The sequence below is a fragment of the Emys orbicularis genome, chromosome 3 (genome assembly GCF_028017835.1).
Source record: "Emys orbicularis isolate rEmyOrb1 chromosome 3, rEmyOrb1.hap1, whole genome shotgun sequence".
Lineage (NCBI taxonomy): Eukaryota > Metazoa > Chordata > Testudines > Emydidae > Emys > Emys orbicularis.
The window spans coordinates 182,914,089-182,933,230 of record NC_088685.1 but is presented as its reverse complement, the minus strand read 5'-3'; the positions used below and the strand labels follow the sequence as shown (position 1 = coordinate 182,933,230).

The window sequence follows — 19,142 nt, the reverse complement described above, 5'->3', positions numbered from 1 at the left end:
GCTCAGTTTAGAACCGATTCCTAATGACTTAGCAGGGAAGACGTCCTGTGGTAGCTGGTAATGAGACTTAAAACTGCTTCTCTGTTTCTGCAGATCTCTGTACTTGAGCTCCCTGATGTTTATATGCAGGGAAAGATCTTCCTGCAACCAGACTCCTTGCGTGCTGATGCCGTCGAGGTGGGCTCCCCATCCCAGATCCGACACATCGGAGACCAAGGTCACTGAGGGACACAGGCCTGAGAATGGGATCCCCTCCAACACCGATCGGGGTTCCGTCTTCCACATCAAGGATGCCAGGATGTGTGATGGGTCTGTGACCACCTGGTCCAAGTCGTGCCTGCCTGGCACATAGACCGAAGCCAGCCATACCTGCAGCGGTCTGAGACGCAGACGCGCATGCTGGACACGTAATCCAGGAACCCCAGACCGTTCACCCAGGCCAGCAGGTGGCTGAGTGGGGCTGGCGGCTGGGACCCTGGCTGGCAGCGGGATGAGCAGGCTGAGCGGGGCCGGCGACCAGACTAGTAGACTTTATTATGGCCAGAAGAGACCTTTAGAGCATCTAATCTAAGCCCCAACATGATCACCGGCTTCCTGTATAGTACAACAGTTACTTTTTGGGCACACACATTCCAGAAAGGCATCTAGTCTTCATTCAATGACATCAAGAGATGGCTGAGTGGGACTGGCGGCTGGGACCCTGGCTGGCACAGACCCTTGTGCCCCGCCTCCCCCAGGTTCTGACCGCTTCCGGAGCGGCACGGTGCGGCAGGGAACCTGACCTGCCCCCGGTGTGCGCCGGACCAGAGCCCGCCCCCTGAACCCCTTTTGCACCCTAATCCCCTGCCCTGAACCCCCTGCCACACCCTGCACCCCTCCTGCACCCCGTACCCCTCCTGCACCCGACCCCCTGCCCTGAGTCCCTGCCACACCCTGCACCCCTCCTGCACCCGACCCCCTGCCCTGAGTCCCTGCCACACCCCGCACCCCTCCTGCACCCCGACCCCCTGCCCTGAGTCCCTGCCACACCCTGCACCCCTCCTGCACCCCGCACCCCTCCTGCACCCAACCCCCTGCCCTGAGCCCCCTGCCACACCCCACACCCCTCCTGCACTGAGAGTGGGGTGAACCACATAGAGTAGCTCAAACCTTCAAAGTGTCAGGCCAGAAGCAGGACATTAGCACTTCAGGGGATGGGTGGGTGTGGCAGTGACATCACAAAGGCCTTTTGCAGGACCTCAGCCTATTGGTCCAAGGTGTTAGGGAGGTGGTGACCTCACAGAGAGATGCTGACATCAACCAGGCAGGACAGGGGCGCAGGGCCAGGGAAACCTCAGAGACCCCTGTGGCTTTGCTTCAGCAAGTCTCCTTCTCAAGGTCTCTCTCTGAGGACTGAGACAGTATTAGGGTTCACATATGTGAGTGCGAGCAGGAGCCTCTTTCGAGTTTTTTCCTTTCCTTTTACTGATTTTACTAGAAAACAGACGTCCCTGTTGAGAAGGTAAGAGCCTCCAAGAGGTTTTGGAACCTGCTCAGTCTGATCCATCTGGTGCCAGCTGAATTCTAGGCATGGAAAACACTAGTTCAAGGTGGCAGAATTTTATAGCCCACCTGGGATTTTGTCCCGTGGAATCACTGGGGACATTAGGATTTGTCCTTTTTGTTTTACCTTTTCCTCCATCCCTCCTTCCTTTCGCTTCATCTCTTACTTCTTTTGTCCTTTCTCCTGTTCCCCTCCCACCACCAGGAGGTGTGAGTGTGTGTGTGTGTGTGTGTGTTGCGTGTTGCGGGGGGTGCTCTGCATCTCCCATTGTGGGAGGTCCACCCAAGAAAGTGGGGCTGAAATAGTCCTCGGACAGTGATCCCTTCTGGTGACCTGGGCCTTCCTTTGGGCTCTCTGGTGAGAACTCTCAGCCTCCCGCCCCTCAGTCTCTACCCTGATTGGTTGAGCAGGGGGTTATTGACAGGGAGGAGATTCAGGTCCTTTTTGTTCTCTTTTAAGAACAAGTAAATAAGTCCTAACCAGTCATCTGTTTGACGAATTTTGCTGCTTCTCTACATTAATTGTCTCTGCGCAGTTCATGAACTGTTGTTGGTCTGGAGCTCATTTGAGAGCACTTTATTCAGGCTCTGGCTGGGGCAGGGATGGGGAGGGACCAAAAAGGCTGGTTAGTGAGAGGCTGCCTTGACCCCAGACTCACGCCTGCTCCCCGCTCGGTTCCAGGCTGTCCAGGCTCCTGAGGAGGTTCAGGAAGAAGGCTCTGCAGGTGGCCCCAGAGCCTGAGGGAAGCAGCTGCCATCTTCCCCAGGAGCAAAGCGGCTTTTCCGTCCCTGCTGGCGGGGAAGGAGCTCCCGGCCGAGCGAGGAGGTGGAAGTGTCCAGCCTTCTGGCAGAGGAAAGCCGCTCCTGGCGCAGGCGCTGAGGTGAGAGAGCCACCAGCCAGGCCGAAATGGAGCTGGCCCAGGATGCGGCTGGGCAGGCAGGACCCAGCCCAGAAGGGGAGCCGGGCAGGGTGGCTCTGGGGCTTGTTGTGTGGGAAGCACCGGCCCCAAGAGCCCAGCCCTGATTCTCAGCAGGAGGCATCGCCCTGCCTAGTCCCTGAGGACCTTCCAGCCTCCCCAGGGCAGGAGGTGGAGGATCCCTGTCGCAGCACCAGCAGCAGCACCTGGGACTCAGGCAGCAGTGAGGCCGATGGGCGCTGCTGCTTTGTTCCAGGTGAGGAGCCAGGCTGGGCTCAGGGAGGGGTGAGGAGGGGGCTGTGAACACCCTGGGCCACGAACTCGACCAGTACTATGGGGGCGGGTCCCCAGCCCAGGTGTCTGGTCTGAGCCACGTGAACCCCGCTGACACTAGATGCTGCGATCCTGTGGCTTAGCATTAGTGTCTGGGATGACTTGGGGCAAGATCTCAACCTCCCTGCAACCCACTTCACTGCTGCCAGAATCCCTCCTGTCCGTCCCTGCTAGAGGCCCCTCCCTACCCAACCTGGGTGGGGGTGGGAGGAGAGGGTTTTGAGAACTTGAGCTATGGTTTGGGGGTGGATCAGCTGTCAAGGGCACTGAGGGGGAGGTGGCAGGAGCTCACGCTTCAAGGAGGCGGTTTGGCACTGGAGGTTACTAGAAAGGACAACAAGACTCCATTCTGGGGGTCAGGAGGTGAATCCATCCCTCAGTGGTGGGCAGGTGCTGGGTGGAAATGCTGCTGGTTCCATGTGCTCTTAATTCCCCCTGATTCCTCGGGGCGTTTGAGTCTCTGACAGGTTCTCGTTCCCTTGCAGCAGGAGGACGTCACGGCCAAAGTGATGCACCAGCTCCGCATCATCCGGCACTTGCGCCAGGTGCCTGAGGCACTGCAGGGGCTGTGCCTCTGAGGTCATCAGCAACTCCCGCTCCCTGCTGCAAGTACTGCTCTTGCTCACTGTAAATGGGGAGCTAGCGGAAGGGGAAATGGAGCCCCCTGGCACTCACTAAAAGGGAAAGTGGTGGATTCTCCATCTCTTGATGTCATTGAATGAAGACTAGATGCCTTTCTGGAATGTGTTTTCCAAAAAAGTAACTGTTGTGCTATACAGGAAGCCCATGATATGCAGGGGGTTATATTAGATGCTCTAAAGGTCTCTTCTGGCCATAAAGTCTACTAATTTTGGAAAAACTGAGTGTAGCATTGGGAGCAGCCTCTGATGTTTTACTGTCTAGCCGGCTTGCTTCCTAGAATGAACATACATTGCGTGGGGTGATCCACAGGGAGTAGCTCAAACCTTCAAAGTGTCTGGTCAGCGGCAGGACAATAGCACTTCAGGGGCGGGGTGTGTGTGGCAGTGACATCACAAAGGCCTTTTGCAGGACCTCAGCCTATTGGTCAAAAGTGGTGGGGAGGTGGTGACCTCACAGAGAGATGCTGACATGAGCCAGGCAGGATAAGGGCGGAGATCCAGGAAAACCTCGTAGACCCCTGTGGCTTAGCTTCAGCAATTCTCCTTCTCGAGGTCTCTCTTTGAGGACTGAGAGAGTATTAGGGTTCACGTAGGTGAGTGCGAGGAGGAGCCTCTTTTGAGCTTTCTCCTTTCCTTTTACTGATTTTACTAGAAAACAGATGTCCCTGTTTAGAAGGTAAGAGTCTCCGAGAGATTTGGAACCTGTTCAGTCTGATCCACCTGGTGGCAGCTGAATTCTAGGCATGGAAAACAGTAGTTTAATGTGGCAGAATTTTATTCCCCACCTGGGATTTTGTCCCATACAATCACTGGGGACATTAGGGTTTGTCCTTTTCGTTTTACCTTTTCCTCCATCCCTCCTTCCTTTCTCTTCATCTCTTCCTTCTTTTGTCCTTTCTCCTGTTCCCCTCCCACCACCAGGAGGGGTGAGGCGGGCTGGCTCCAACTGGCTGTAGGATCTGCTGCTGCAGGGGCTGTGGGTTAGGAGTGTTGCTCTTGGGGAGGCAGAGGCAGAGCAGAGAATGAGCTTGGCTGGAGTCAAGTTCTTCTTGTCCTGGTTAAGTGGTGACTGGGCTTTTAAGGGGACCATGCTCCAGGTTCATGCCTTCCTGTCATCCTGGAGCAGCTGGGGAAGCAAGTCCTCATGGAGGGCCCTGCCCATATCCCTGTTCTCCAGGCTCCCTTGGGGGCAGAGGAAATTAAGGGTCTAGCTCTAGCTTCTATCCTCTAGCATCTCCTGCAGAGGGGCTGAGGGGAAAAAGAGAGTCCTGGCCCACGGGGGACTGGGAGCTGGCAGGAAAATGCTGATGGAGTCCCCTCTCCCTCTCTCTTCCATTAGAACTCAGCAGAATTCCCCAGGATGGATCACCACGTGGCACAGCTGGCTCTGTTGATCAGTGCCCCAGCCAAGGACATCAGCCAGCAGGCCAGGGAGGGGGTTTACCGGCTCTACCAGCTGCTGCTTCACCAGAGGGGTAAGGAACCCAGCTGGGAAATGGCACCCGATAGTAGAGTGAGACTGGGACCCCAGCCAATTTCTCTCAGACTGACCCCGGCTGGGGGATGAGTCTCTGTTTGTCTCTTTCTCTGTTCTATATCCCTTCCCTGCAATTCTGTTGGGCCAGGCACGCAGCGAGGACTCTGCCCACTGTGCAGCCACCAATGGGATTGGAAGGACACAAGCACTGCAACCAGAATGACAAATGTGGGTGTGGGTCTCTCTTTCCCAGGGCTGAGCATCCATGAGACCAAAGCCCTGTGGTGCTGGGACTGGCACCAGGACAGCAGGCTCCTGGGCTACAGGAACACAGCCAGGGTGGGGGAGGTAAGGACACTCTGCCAGGGCATGCGACAGCTCAGGGAGTGGGGGTGGCTGGGTCCCCTGCAGTGGCTGCCTCCAGGGGCCACTAGATGGAGATGCCGTTCTAGTCCCAGGAGTTGGAGCCTGGCTCTGGGCAATCTGCTAATGCCTCACATCCTGTTGGTTTTAGGTCTTCGGAAAGTTCTTCTCGGAAGGGCAGAGAAGACTCTTCCTCTGGACGGCAGTGCTGGCCATCCACAACCCCCTGCTGCGTGTCCAGGGGCGGCTCTAGGCACCAGCAAAGCAAGCACGTGCTTGGGGCAGCCCATTTGCAGCGGCGGCAGGGATCCAGCATGGGAGCTGAGAACCAACAGGGGGTCCTGGGAGCTGTAGTTCCTTGGTTAGCTCCCTGCCTATAGAGCCAGCCTTGGAGCAGGGAAAGAACTATATTTCCCAGCATTCCCTTGGCCACTACCAACAGGAAAGAGGGGGAGGGAGTGAGGAAGCTGAGACCTCATGCTGTAGCCTGCTGTGAATGGAGAGCTGAGCTGTGAGTAGGGATTCCATATTTTAACATTCAAAAAATAGGACACTCCACGGGGAGGGAAGGTAGCCCCACCCTGCCCCCATCCACTCCCTCTGACTGCCCTCCACAGAAACCCCAACCCATCCAACCCCCCTGCTCCCTGTCCCCTGATCACCCCCTCCCAGGACCCCTTCCCCAACTGCCCCCCAGGACTCCACCCCCTATCTAAGCCCCACTCGTCCTTGTATCCAACTTCCCCCTTCCTGAGACCCCCCCCCGAACTTCCCCTCTAGGACCCCACCCTCTACCTGTCCCCTGACAAACCCCTGGGACTCCCATGCCTATCCAACTGCTGCCTGTCCCCTAACTGCCCCCCCAAACTCCTGACCCATCTAACCCCCCCTTCTCCCGGCCCCTGACTGCCCCCCCGAACCTCCGCCCCATCCAACCCCCCCTGCTCCCTGTCCCTTGACTGCCCACCCCCCTCCCCCGGAACTCCCTACCCCTTCTGCAACCCCCCAACCCCCTTACTGTGCCACTCAGACGAGCGTGTCTGGCTTCGTGCAGCGCCAGACACACTGCTGCATACATGCTGCTGTGCTCTCCTGCGGAGCCACAGGCTCCCCCCCCCCAGCACCTGCCTTCCAGATTTGAACACCTCAAAATTCAGGAGTGCTCAAGCTCAGTTTGGGCAGCTGTTACTTCATTTCTCCCAAATCAAATATACTGATCCACTGTAACTTGCTGTAGAAAAAGTAGGATAACATTGAGCAAGAAATGTTTCTCAGTGGTTATTAGGACTGGAATTGCTATTTTCAACAGCCATTGCCTTTTGTTTGTTTGTTTCTTTAAAAGGAAGACAGTAATATTGCATTGGCAAATTCCTCATAGAAAGAAAGAGTGGAACAAAAGAATAATAAAGGCACCTCAACTTTTCCTCATTTATGGAGGACAGTCTTATAATATGCATCCAGATATCCTCCAATCACACAAGCTGAAAATTGTTCCACTTTACTGCAGTTCTGTAACCATATTGGAACCAATCCTGTCTGTGTTCTGTGCACATCTAAAATTCCTGCTGAATGACCTGCCGTGGGAGCGAGTTACCAGTGACGCAGGGCTGCGGCGGAAGGAGGGTGCAGGTGGGTGGGGGTGAGCCCAGGGCTGGGGCGGCAGGAGGTGTGTGTGTGTGTGTGGGGGCAATGGTGGGGGGGTGGGGGGGGTAGGGGGAACCCAGAGCTGGGGCAGCAGGGTGTGTGTGTGGGAGAGCCCAGGGCTGGGGTGGCAGGGGGGTGCGGGTGGGGGAGGTGAGAGCCCAGGGCTGGGGAGGCAGGGGGGTGCGGGTGGTGGGGGAGAGCCCAGGGCTGGGGCGGCAGGGGGGTGCGGCGAGGAGCCCAGGGCTGGGACAGGGGGCAGCCAAAAATTGTTTTGCTTGGGGCGGCAAAAAACCTAGAGCCGGCCCTGCCCCTGATCCAGTTAACTGAGGAAACCTCCCAGATCTTTCTCTGCTCCCTCCTGGAAGGCTCAATCTGGTCCTATGCTTTCCATAGTAAAGTCATGTGGTGAACATGTTATGGGTTTCAGACTTCAATATATTTTGCTGGGTGTGTGCAGCGATGCAGGGGCAGAAGTCAGGTTGGTGACTGATTCTTAATGATGAATTTCCAGATTTTCACATATTTAGTTGTTCTTAAAATGGCAGCATTCTTTATACAGGCGTTGTTGTTTAAGGGAGATCTACAAACAACTCCACCTCACTGATGGCATTTTTTTTGGCCTGGTGCCATTTACGGCTTTAGCATCCAACCAATCTACACTGCTTTCAGTTGCAAAGGTGGGGAACAGCCCCAAAAAGGAGGAGCAGAGTAAAAACTAAAGAAAGAAAGAAATCAGTGCAGGGAGTTTCAAATGCTTCCTCTCCAGCAACCAGACAGTCTTCCTCGCTCACATTTTCACAATCCAGCCTTAAACAACATACACTGAGGGCAACAGTCTGAAGAGCTGTGCATAAGTTTGGGACCGTAATGAGAGTCCTCCTCCCATGATTTCTGAGCCACTATAGCTGCAGGGGAAAGCCCGCCAGCAGGCCACATCTCCAGCTGGGCAACTAGCCCTTCCCTTACTCTGTGCTCCCTACACTAGCTACCCAAATAACCTGTAATTCCATTGGTTTTCTGCTGCTTCATTTGGGATTGTTTTTCACTCCCTTTTTTAAGAGACATAATAAAAAAGACTTTAAGCTACTGGTGGTGGTGGATGGGAGGAATGTCCCAGCAGCCAAGCACCCCAGAGGGCCAAGGACAAGATCTCTGGGAGTGAAACAGTTCCAACTTTGGGGGGGGGGGTTATCGTCTGCCTGGCATGCCAGCAGCTCCCTTCTGCCCTTTTCGTGCATCTCCCTCCCCCTCTTTTCCTGGCTCCCCTCCTGCACAGGGAAGGGAGCTGGGGTGGTTGCTTTCCCCTCACTCCGCAGGCGTGAGTCTGAGGCTGGCAGATCTCAGCTTCTTCCCTCCTCGTCCTGCTGCATTTCCCTTCTAGGAGGATGTGGTGGGCGGTATTGGGCCGTAGCTCCTATTAGAGTTAATACGGGAGGGTCAGGGGACATGGTGAGCAGCTGAAAACTTCAAACCAAACCAACTCTGCGCTGCCCCGCCCCTCTTCACCCGCCCCCCCCCCTTCCTTGGAAGTTCGAGCTGCGCTGCCTGCATCAGCAGCCGGGCTGGCAGGAGGAGGAGCAGCAGCCCCTGCCCCCCCTGTGCTCCCAGCCCGCTCTGCCCCCCCGCCAGCCATGGGCTTTGACCTGGATCGCTTTGCCGAGCCCGTGGAGCCGGATCTCAAGTGCAAACTGTGCAGCAAGGTGCTGGAGGAGCCGCTGTCCACGCCGTGCGGGCCCGTCTTCTGCGCCGGCTGCCTGCTGCCCTGGGCGGTGCAGCGGCGCCTGTGCCCCCTGCGGGGCCAGCCCATCTCGGCCAAGGAGCTGCGCCAGGTGCTGCCGCTCAGGAGCCTCAGCCAGAAGCTGGAGCTCAAGTGCGACTCCAGCCCGCGGGGCTGCGGCCGGCCCGTGCGGCTCCACCCGCTGGCCGCCCACGTGGAGCTGTGCGACTCCAGCCCGGCCCGGTGCCGCCACAAGGGCTGCCCGCCCGGAGGTGCTCAGCCTGAAGGACGTGGACGCGCACCTGCGGGAGAGCTGCGAGCACCGCCCGGCCGGCATCTGCCAGCAGGGCTGCGGCTTGGTGCTCCTGCAGCGGGACCGGGCGGGGGGCGCGCAGCCGGGCGGGGCGGGGCGGGGGGCACTGCTGCCTGCGGGCGCCGCGCAGCCAGAACAGCAGCTTGCCAGGCCAGAGGGCCAGCCTGGAGCAGGAGCTGAAGCGACAGGCCCTGAAGTGGAGCCAGAGGGAGAAGTCGCTGCTGGCTCAGCCCGCGGCGCTGCAGAGCGAGGTGCAGCTCGCGGCGCTTAGGTACCAGGTGAAGTTCAACCAGTGCATGAGCCACATCCGCAGCATCCCCAGGAACCTGGCCGGCAGCCACCCCTGCAAGGTGAGTGAAGGAGTGAGCGGGCTGGGGGCCGCAGGAGCCCAGCCTGGCGGGCTCTGAAGTGAGCCGCCCCCTTCCCCTCAGCCCGCTGTTTGGTGTGGTGTGGTGTGACCCGGCTGCCTGTCTTTACACTGGGATCTCCTCTATGCCAAGGCTGCTCCTTGGAGGGTGCCTAGCAGACAGGGACGCTGGAACAATTTGCATAGTGGGGGCACTGAGAGCCATTGAACCAAACTGTCAACCCTGTATGTGATGGAAGCCACTTCAAGCCATGGGGTGCGGGAGCACCCCTAGTTCCAGCCCCTATGCTATCAGCTCATGGGTGATACTGCCAACGACCCTATCGACTTGGGACCAGATTCTCTGCAAGCCAAACTCTGCTGCAGTCAGCAGACCTACCCGAGCAGAGACTGGACCCTTTGTGGCATTTATTCCATCCCTATTTGTGTGGTCGCTTTTGGCAAATACAAATCGAGCTGACACACACTGTAGCCTCTGCCCACCACACTGTAACTGGACCTGGGATTGCACTTTCAGCCCCTGCACTTTGGTGCGGTCCCCTAGAAAACCCCCAAAGGCAGAGAGGCAGTCAGTTAACACATGGCAGGTTAGTGCCACTCTCAGCAACCTAAAACCTAGCTCTCTCTTGTTGTGCCGATGCTTGAAAAGTCCGGAAACAGTTAAAGTGATGTAAATCAAACTTTTACATTTCAGCCCCCCCATTCATTCAGCCTGAAAAACTCGTCATCTTTCAAGAGCTGTGAAAGCAGTTTCAGCAGATTCTTTCGGGCTCTCTCATTTTCTTTAAGAGTGCAAACGAAGAGCCTAAAATGCAGTCATAAATTACGTGAGTCTTTTTAGGTTACGTGTTTCATGTCTCCTTTTGTAGTTTAAGAATCTGGCGGCTCTAGGGGTTGCACACCAGCAGCCTCTGGTAGTTCCCAGTGACTCCGTTTGGATGAGGATCTCATGTCAGGTTTGTCTGGAGTGAGAGGGAAACACAAGTGAGACGAAAGGGCTTCAACTTAGCTGACAATAAACAAATTTGAATGCAAATCTTCCGGGGCAGGGTGTCCAGATCAGACCACAATTCATCCAGCTGGGTGTGACCTTATTAATGCTGGTACTGTGTTTTCTTTAGATGGGGTTCCAGTTTCAGATAGACATGGAGCTAACAGATATTTTTGTCTTATAATTACATTATTAAGAAGTAGCTTGGGAAACAGTTTGTTGTTTAAAAACATTAGAATAGTTTATAGTTTAGGAACAGTTCTGCAGGGACACAGAAATGTCTTTAGTTTTGGAGAAGGGCATAATGATTGGCAGTTTTGACATTAGAGACCAGCGCTGCTGCTTCAGCCCTTTGCCAAGTCAGATGGCATTGCTTATTGAATTGCCTGCTTTTGATTGAATAAACAGACACATTTTACTGGTGAGATGGCTTAACATGCTAAAGGGTTTGTTCTGTAAAGCTTTAATTCCTGTCTGAAGGATTGCTGTGCAGAGTCTGACATTGTTGGTTGCAACCATGGTGAGAAGTGATTTAATAGAACTTAAGCGCCACTCAAGAGACTTTTCTTCCAAAATCTTTATTGACTCTTTTGAAGCAAAATCCAGAGGAAAAGATTTGCGTAGTCTGGCCGGCTTCTGAACTAGTAGGATATGCTGAACTTCAAACTGCTATAAAAGAGACTCACATTTGGGGCACTGATTCAAGTTCTCAGAATTTTTATGTCCAGGATTAAGATGATAAATTCAAGGCTTATTGGAAATAAAATACTTAGTGTTTTAGAAACTTGAATACTTTTTTTTTTTTTTTTTTTTTTTTTTTTTTTTTGCTGCTTCCTCCTGGTGGCTAATCCATGGGGTTGGGGTGTTGGCTTTAGAAGATATGCTCATATATCGGCTTCACCTCTGGGAAGATATGACGAGAGGGAATGAAGAGAGCCAGCAATGATTGCAGTGAAGTGCCCAGTACGCAAGAAAAATAGTAATATGTGGGGAGGAGGTGAGAAAGAACAGGATTTGAAAAAGGACATTTTAAAAGGAAGTTGGCACATTGACATGAAGGCAGTCCTCTTGTGTAATGATTCTATAGCTATCATTTCTTGTCACTACCAGTAGGTGCTGATGTATGTACTGCCTCAGAGAAATATGTTACAGAAGACAAGGAAAATTCATATAACGCTCATTTGGAAGAAAAACCATCAATAAAGTAAAAAATGTTCCTCATTAATTTAAAATGTATCATGCTGTAATATAAAACTTCACTGCCACAGTTAATAAAAGTCTGTTTGGATATCAGAGTGCATCTACATTCATTATTATATTCTGAATATTTTAAAATGTACATTTTCTTTACTTGTCAAAATTGCTTAAATTTACCAATGTATAGAGAATGACAAAACACAATCTTACTTTACTCGGTACAGGCTGAATAAAAATTTTCTGTAGGGATTATGTCTCCTGAAATACAACTGCTCTTATATGTGAAAATTCAAAATAAATTAAATTACTATGCTAAAGAAAGGCCTGTGATAAGACGAAAGGCCTTTTTCGTTTTCTTTGTATGGTTTAGAAAATTATTTAACCATTTTTACCTAAGGAAGTAGGGTTTTTTTCATATATTATTATTTTTTAACTTTGGTTTCTTCACTATTTTTTATTGTGTGACTTATAAAATCACATCTAGGATTTTTGTGTGTGTGTTTTCTAGCTTATTTGCTTTACTTTGCTGTGAAGAAAAAAAGAAGAGAAAAAAGGTGTCTCTTCCCCCCCCCCCCCCCCCCCTTTGAATTGCTGTGGAATCTGTATAGAACCAGCTTGTGGAGCTGGACATGATAAGAGGCAGAGATCTGGGTGAAATCCTGGCTCCATTGAAATCAATGAGAAAACTCCTATTGACTTCACTAGGGCAGGATTTCACCTCATAAGCTTAATATCTAATGTAATTAGTATATACAGGGATTTGTTTTAAAGGTACATAAACATTTGGGGCCTTATTTCAAGAGGTGCTGAGCACTCCCAGATCCACTAACTTAAAGTTCTGTGTGCTCAGCATCTATGAAAATCAGGTCCTTGGGCTCTTCAAAGTACCTGTTACATTTCAGTGGTATTTGTTTTTTCCATCGTGTAAACTCCTGTGTCATTTATAAGTATGTAGCACCATTTTAAATCAGAGTTTTCCATTCAGCTTGTTTGTGTTGCATTTTCCACAGCGAAAAGCTATAGAACATTGATACAGTCCCTTGAAGTATTCCTTTTCATGTAACATTTTAAAATTAGCATTTCACCCCTTTTTTCTTAGGGAGGAGAATCTAAGCCATTAACCATCATGCTACAAAGAGAAAATGATACTTTGGGATTCAATATTGTAGGAGGACGACCCAATCAGGTAATCTCCAAAGTAAATATAGTTTTTCCTTTTTTTTTAAAGTACATAGATACTTTTTTATTATCATGTGGCTATTATTAGTAATAAAAACAAATAGCTGGGGCCAGCTTCTGCTTTCAGTCACACCATGGATCTGTACTAGCTGAAAATGGGTACAGAATTTGGCCTGCAGATTTAAGATCTGTGGTTTTTTGTTTTTTGTTTTTTTTAAATCATTAGCTTTAACTATTTTTAGGACCCAGTCCTACGAGGCATAGAGTACCCACAACTCTAATGATCGGGTCCATAATACTATTAGAACAAACCTGGGAGCTGTCTGTAGTCTGAATTCATGCGAGTCATCTGTACTTATGCAAGTTGCCCAGTTGAAATCAGTGGGACTATTCAAATGAGTAAATGTTGCAGAATCAAGCACCTGTAATTCTGTGAAAAAATACTTGATTATTTTCATTAAAGGGAAAGATCAAAATCTTATTCTGTAGCTGCACTACCTGCATCATAGTCAAAACAACTGTCTTGCTAGTGTATGCATTCAAATATATATATTTATATTCCACCTTCTTGTATCTTAAATCAGTCTTCTAGCATTAATAACTAGCTTAGATTTGGAAAGACATTTTTTTTAAAAAATCCTAAAATATTAATACCTGTTTGCTTATATAATAATGTATTAAATGGTAAAGAAACTCGCTAAACTGAAAAAATTGATAGTTAATTAAAAATGTTTCATAGTGTTTAGTCAGTTACTATGTACTGATCAAAGGGTTGGTTTTTTGTTTGTTTGTTTTTTTGAAGTTGTAAAGCTGTAACCTGCTACTGCTCTTTTAGCAACAAAATATTGGGGGCAGGGAGTGTGTATGCTTGGTTTGCATGTCTTCTCCTTCTTTTCTAAAGCTATATTTAGTGATGCCAAGGAGTCTGCTCCCATTAGCACCAAAGCCCAAGAAGTACAGGGCCTGCTCTGCAGAATTTCACTGCTAGGTCTTGTGGGTAAATATGAAGTTCTGCAGGTGTCATATGCATTTTATAAAGAGTTCCAAAGTATGAGCTTGTAAGATTTCTTAAGGGAAAGGATGAAAGTCCAGGACTCTAGAAGACATGCATATTCTAATACTTACATTGCAATGTATAACACCTTTTCATAGTCCTGGTAAATGAAATCCATAAAATCTTTATTTTGGATTGCAATGTGACTTCTTCTACAATTTAGGGCTGTGGAAGAACTTGGATTTTTGCATGAAGAAAGCAACTCTGTGTTTGTTTGATTTCCTGGGTTTTCTTGGGATTTCATTTTTTGAACTTCTAGATCACTGAAGTATTTACGTGCACATAACATATATTGAACATTTTTTAAATAGTAACATATTGAGGGTCTAGTTTCAATCTGTGAATGAAACCTTAAATTTTTCTAGAAAGTTCAAAGGGAAGTGATGAAAACAATCAAGGTTCTTATTATGCCTATTAAGAAAAAATAAGTAAGTTATAGCACTGTCTGTAACGGGGAGGTTATTGCTGATTGGGGAAAGGATGTGATTTTTGTGCAGAAGCAACTGCCATTGATTATTGAAGAGATGGAAGTTGGTGGAGTTGTGAATTGTTAGGTGGAAACTTCTAGAAGGTGGGCAGGGCATCATATAACTTGGGTCTGTATAAAGCTGGCTACTTCATATTACTTTTCAGTCTTCAGTATTGAACTTAGTTTTTTCCCCTCTCATTCTAACTATAGTATATGTGAATACTACAAATAGGTGATTTGTGTTAGTGGCTACCAAATATCAATGTGAGACAGAACTGACCCAACATGCCTGAAGCTGAAGAAAATCCTAGGAAACAGGGATTGAATGGACTACAATAATTAAAATAGATCAGCGTTTCCCAACCAGTGTGCCACGGCACGAACAGGTGTGCCACAGAATTTTGGAAAAGTCACTTGTGCGGAGAAAAAAAAAATCTCATTTATTTTAATTTGCATTTTGTGCTATTGCTCTTCGGATGTATGCATGTGAGACAGACATTACAGATGCTACGCTCAAATGACCTTGCTTTGCTCTTTGTGGTGTCACATGGTAGCTGTGTTTTCTTATCAACTGTTAAGTAACAGTGCTGAATTTTGATTTGAAGACTTGTAAATGGGCGAATATTTGAAGAAAAGAGAATCTAGCACCTCCACATGAAGCTGAACATGAACATAAGAAAGTCAAAGTGGTGAGGCAACGCTACGGTGAGAATTATTTGCAATTTGGATTTTCATTTACAGCTGCACCATCTTGCTGTCTTTGACAGTGTTGTGTGTGGGGGGAGAAACTCTCAAGCCATGCAGTCGTGCCAAGTGATGACACCTTACAAGCAAACATCCGTCCCTTGTCAACAAGGGAAAATATTTTTTTGAGTGTTTGAAGGATCAAACTGAAAAACAAGTGCAAATGATAAAAGACTGTAGCAGTTTCTGATAAACCACTGGAAGCAAGCTACTTCGCTACTTGTAGCGAAGGTGAAAAAGCCGTTATACAGTTGTAGAAATACTAATTTTACCAGCATGCAAAGAAATGATGACAGTAACGTTAGGTGAAAATGCAGTCAATGAAATCGCAAAAGTTCCCCTTTCAGATAATATGATAAGTCGCCACATTGATGATCTCAGCTGACATTGAGACTGTGCTCGGAGAAAAATCAAATCAAGTGGAAAATTTGCATTGTGGCTTGCTGACTCAACAGATATCAGTAATCACACTGAACTCTTGGCTAATGTCAGGTATGTTGATGGAGATAGTATAAAAGAAAATTTTTTATTTTGCAGACAACTGCCAGGTCACACGACTGGAGAGGAAATCTTCAGGGTGACAATGACCTGCCTTGAGGAGGGAGAATTGCACTGGAAAAATTGTCTTAGTGTTTGCACAGACGGAACTGCCTCCATGACTGGAAAGACAAGAGGTTTGTAAGCAAGGTCAAAGAACAAAATCCAGATGTGCTGGTGACCCACTGTTTCCTGCACTATGAAGCTGTCGTGGCCAAAAAACTGCCAGAAAAACTTTCCTCAGTGTTAGATGGAGCAGTAAAGATCGTGAACTTAATAAAATCACAGTCCTTAAAATGTTGCCTTTTCTCGTTGTTGTGTGAGGAAATGGGAGCAGAACACCAGAATTTATTTTTTCACATAGAAATACGCTGGCTTTTCCATGGAAAAGTTTTCTCATGTTTGTATGAGCTCAGAGAGGAGTTAAAGATAGCTTTGGAGGAATCCACACACATGGACCTAATCGCTGATGTGGCACGGGATGCAAAACTTGCCTACTTGGCTGATATATTCTACCACCTCAATGAACTGAACAGGAAAATGCAAGGTAGAAATGAGGCTCTTGTCTCTTGCATGGATAAACTTGCATGAGTTTAGATCTAAGTTAGCCCTCTGATGTGAAAAAAGTAGCAAAAGGCACAATAGAAATGTTCACCCTGGAAAGCACAGCAGATCCCATTGGCAGTATTTTGGTCAATGCCTTTTCTGAGCATTTGAAAAGTCTGGAAGAAAAATTCAGCCTATATTTTCCTTCAACCTAAAGAGAAGATTTCGACTAGGTCTGGGATCCTTGAATTTCCTTTGCAATGGAAAGTGCTAAGAATCTTACAATAATGACCCAAGAGCAACTTGCTGAATTAAGGATGGACACCTCTTTTAAAATTAAGTTTGGCAATATGCCTGTGGACTCATTCTGGTTGACATTGGCAGATGAATACACGGTAATCTCCATTTTGGTGCCATTTTCAACAACGTACCTGTGCAAGTTAAGTTTTTTCAAGCCTGAATTACATAAAAAACAAGCAAAGAGAGCATATGCGATCAGTGGAGCAAGAGCTCTGAGTTGCACTGTCAACATTTCCTGCCGGGATTAAGAGATTCTGCATATCAAGGCTAGCTCAAATTTATAATGAAAAGTAAGTTTTGTTATGATGATTTTAGCGTGGGGCTGTGGTGCGCCACAGAAATCTTTTATTGAAGTAAGTGTGCCTTAAGACTGGAAAAGGTTGGGAAACACTGAACAAATACTATTATCTAATATAAAAATGTAAACATTGTGTCAAGAATTGTTGAGTAACAAGATAGAAAGGGTGTGTGCTCATCTCAAAGTGCAGGAAATCATTTTTTTTTTTCAGGTTATTCAAGGAAAATGTGCATTGCATGAAACTTGGTTTAATGAAGTGAAACAGAATGCTGATTGGTCCTGCAAGCGACAGATTTTTGAGGACAAAATTATGTTCTACTTACAGAATTGCAAGCTTTTCCTTTTGGATAACCTGTGCCTTTCTGTGTCTGAGGGATAACTATACTTACATTTTATGTGTGTTGTGTTTCATAAAACAGTTGAAAGTTTTTTCACTGTTTTTTTTTTTCTTCCTTCCCTCACCTGAAAAAACAAAACCAAACCCATAACAACCTCGTTATGATTTATCTTAGCAGAAAAGAAGTTATTTCAGAGGGCTATGTGTGGGTTGTATGTTTTTTAAAGGAGAAGATGATGTGGTATGCTAATAAGACTCTATAAGTGAGAACTTCACTCCTGCTCTGGACTTTTGAGGCTGCGGGCTCCTGGTTCTGGTGGTGGGAGAATTCTTCTGTTGCCGGCACTGTGGAGACAGCCTCAGGCTGTCCTCCATGGACCCCATCACAAGCCCTGCCATAGGAGTATACTGGGGGCAGCAGGAGCGTGTCAGATACTGGGTTTCTGGGCAGCCCTGCAGCTCTTGTGCAGCCCAAGGAGGCTCTGGTAATTTAGGTCCCCAGCGCTGGCTAAATTATGCCTGGGGGAAGGGTGGGTGGGGGTGGGGGTGTGTCCAGCCATCCTGAGAGCAGCTCAGGATTGGGAGGGCATAAAGGTAGTTTAAAGCCATTTTAGCCCCCTCCTGCCATCTTGGACTGCGAGTTCTTTGCTTCCCCTTTTAGAACCGAAGCACAAACTCTCGCCCCATGAATGCTGAATCCAGGTGGCAAAGACTGCCAAAGGATTCTGTATGTCATGTACCTATGTTGTCTATTTAGGCTGTACCAGATTCATCCCCTTACTCTCATCAGATAGTACCTTACTTTATAAAAAGTCATTGAATAAGGTGCAATTTTATATGAGTAAAAGTATATTTATATTAGTAAAGTTATATTTTTCATATCTGAAGGGGACCCTCAGTAGAAGTCTATTTGTTTACATTAGACCATTTTGAAACATTTTTGGACCTGTTCATTTTTGGACCTCTTTTTAGGATGTGAGGCATGAAAAATCGAGGGGGTAGGCAGCAGGTGTTGATTTACCAGCACTTAATTTAGAGCAATACTGTCGACTTGAAATCTAGTCGGAATGAAAGCTCTTCAGGACAGTAACTGTATATTTGTACAGCACATAGCACAGTGGAGTGAAATCTTGATTGTGGTTTTGCTGTAAGAAAGACCCACACAAAGGACCCAATCCTGCGAACACTTATGTACATGAATAGTCCCATTGGTCAGGGCCTAACTGACAACATACAAAGTACTGTAAAAAAGCTACAAAATAAAACAAACTGGGAAAATAGTCTTTCAGACATTTTTGTTGTTTGTAACATTAAATAATAGGGCTGTCAAGCGATTAAAAAATGTGATTAATCGTAAAATTAATTTTTTTAGTCATGATTAATCGCTTGATTAATTGCACTGTTAAACAATAATAGAATACCATTTATTTAAATATTTTGGATGTTTTCTATATTTTCAAATATATTGATTTCAATTACAACACAGAATACAAAGTGTACAGTGCTCACTTTTTATTTTTGATTACAAATATTTGCACTATAAAAAAGCAAAAGAAATAGTATTTTTCAATTCACCTAATACAAGTACTGTAGTGCAGTCTCTTTACCATGCAAGTTGAACTTATGAATGTAGAATTATATAAAAAAAAACTGCATTCAAAATTAAAACAATGTAAGATTTTAGAGCCTGCATGTCCACTGAGTCCTACTTCTTGTTCAGCCAATCGTTCAGACAAACACATTTGTTCATATTTGTAGGAGATAATGCTGCCTGCGTCTTGTTTACAATGTCACCTGAAAGTGAGAACAGGCGTTCTTATGGCACTGTTGTAGCCGGCATTGCAAGATATTTATGTGCCAGATGCGCTAAAGATTCATACAGTAACTCCTCACTTACAGTCATCCCGGTTAACGTTGTTTCGTTGTTACTTCGCTGATCAATTAGAGAAAATGCTCGTTTAAAGTTGCACAATGCTCCCTTATAACGTTGTTTGGCAGCCAACTGCTTTGTTTACTGCTTGCAGAAAGAGCAGCGCATTGGAGCTAGTTGGTGGGGCCTTGGAACCAAGGTGGACCATCAGCCTTCCATCAACTCCCCACTCCCCTAAGTTCCCTGTGTGGCAGCCGCCCAGCAGGCTATCAATTGCCCGGCAGTCAGGGCGGCCAGTCTGGAGAG

General features: G+C 48.0%; 1 pseudogene; it reads left to right on the top strand.

Moving 5' to 3' along the window:
- The first annotated feature begins 8,548 nt into the window (after positions 1 to 8,548).
- LOC135876305 (E3 ubiquitin-protein ligase PDZRN3-B-like) lies at positions 8,549 to 9,354 on the top strand (annotated as a pseudogene).
- Positions 9,355 to 19,142: the final 9,788 nt, after the last annotated feature.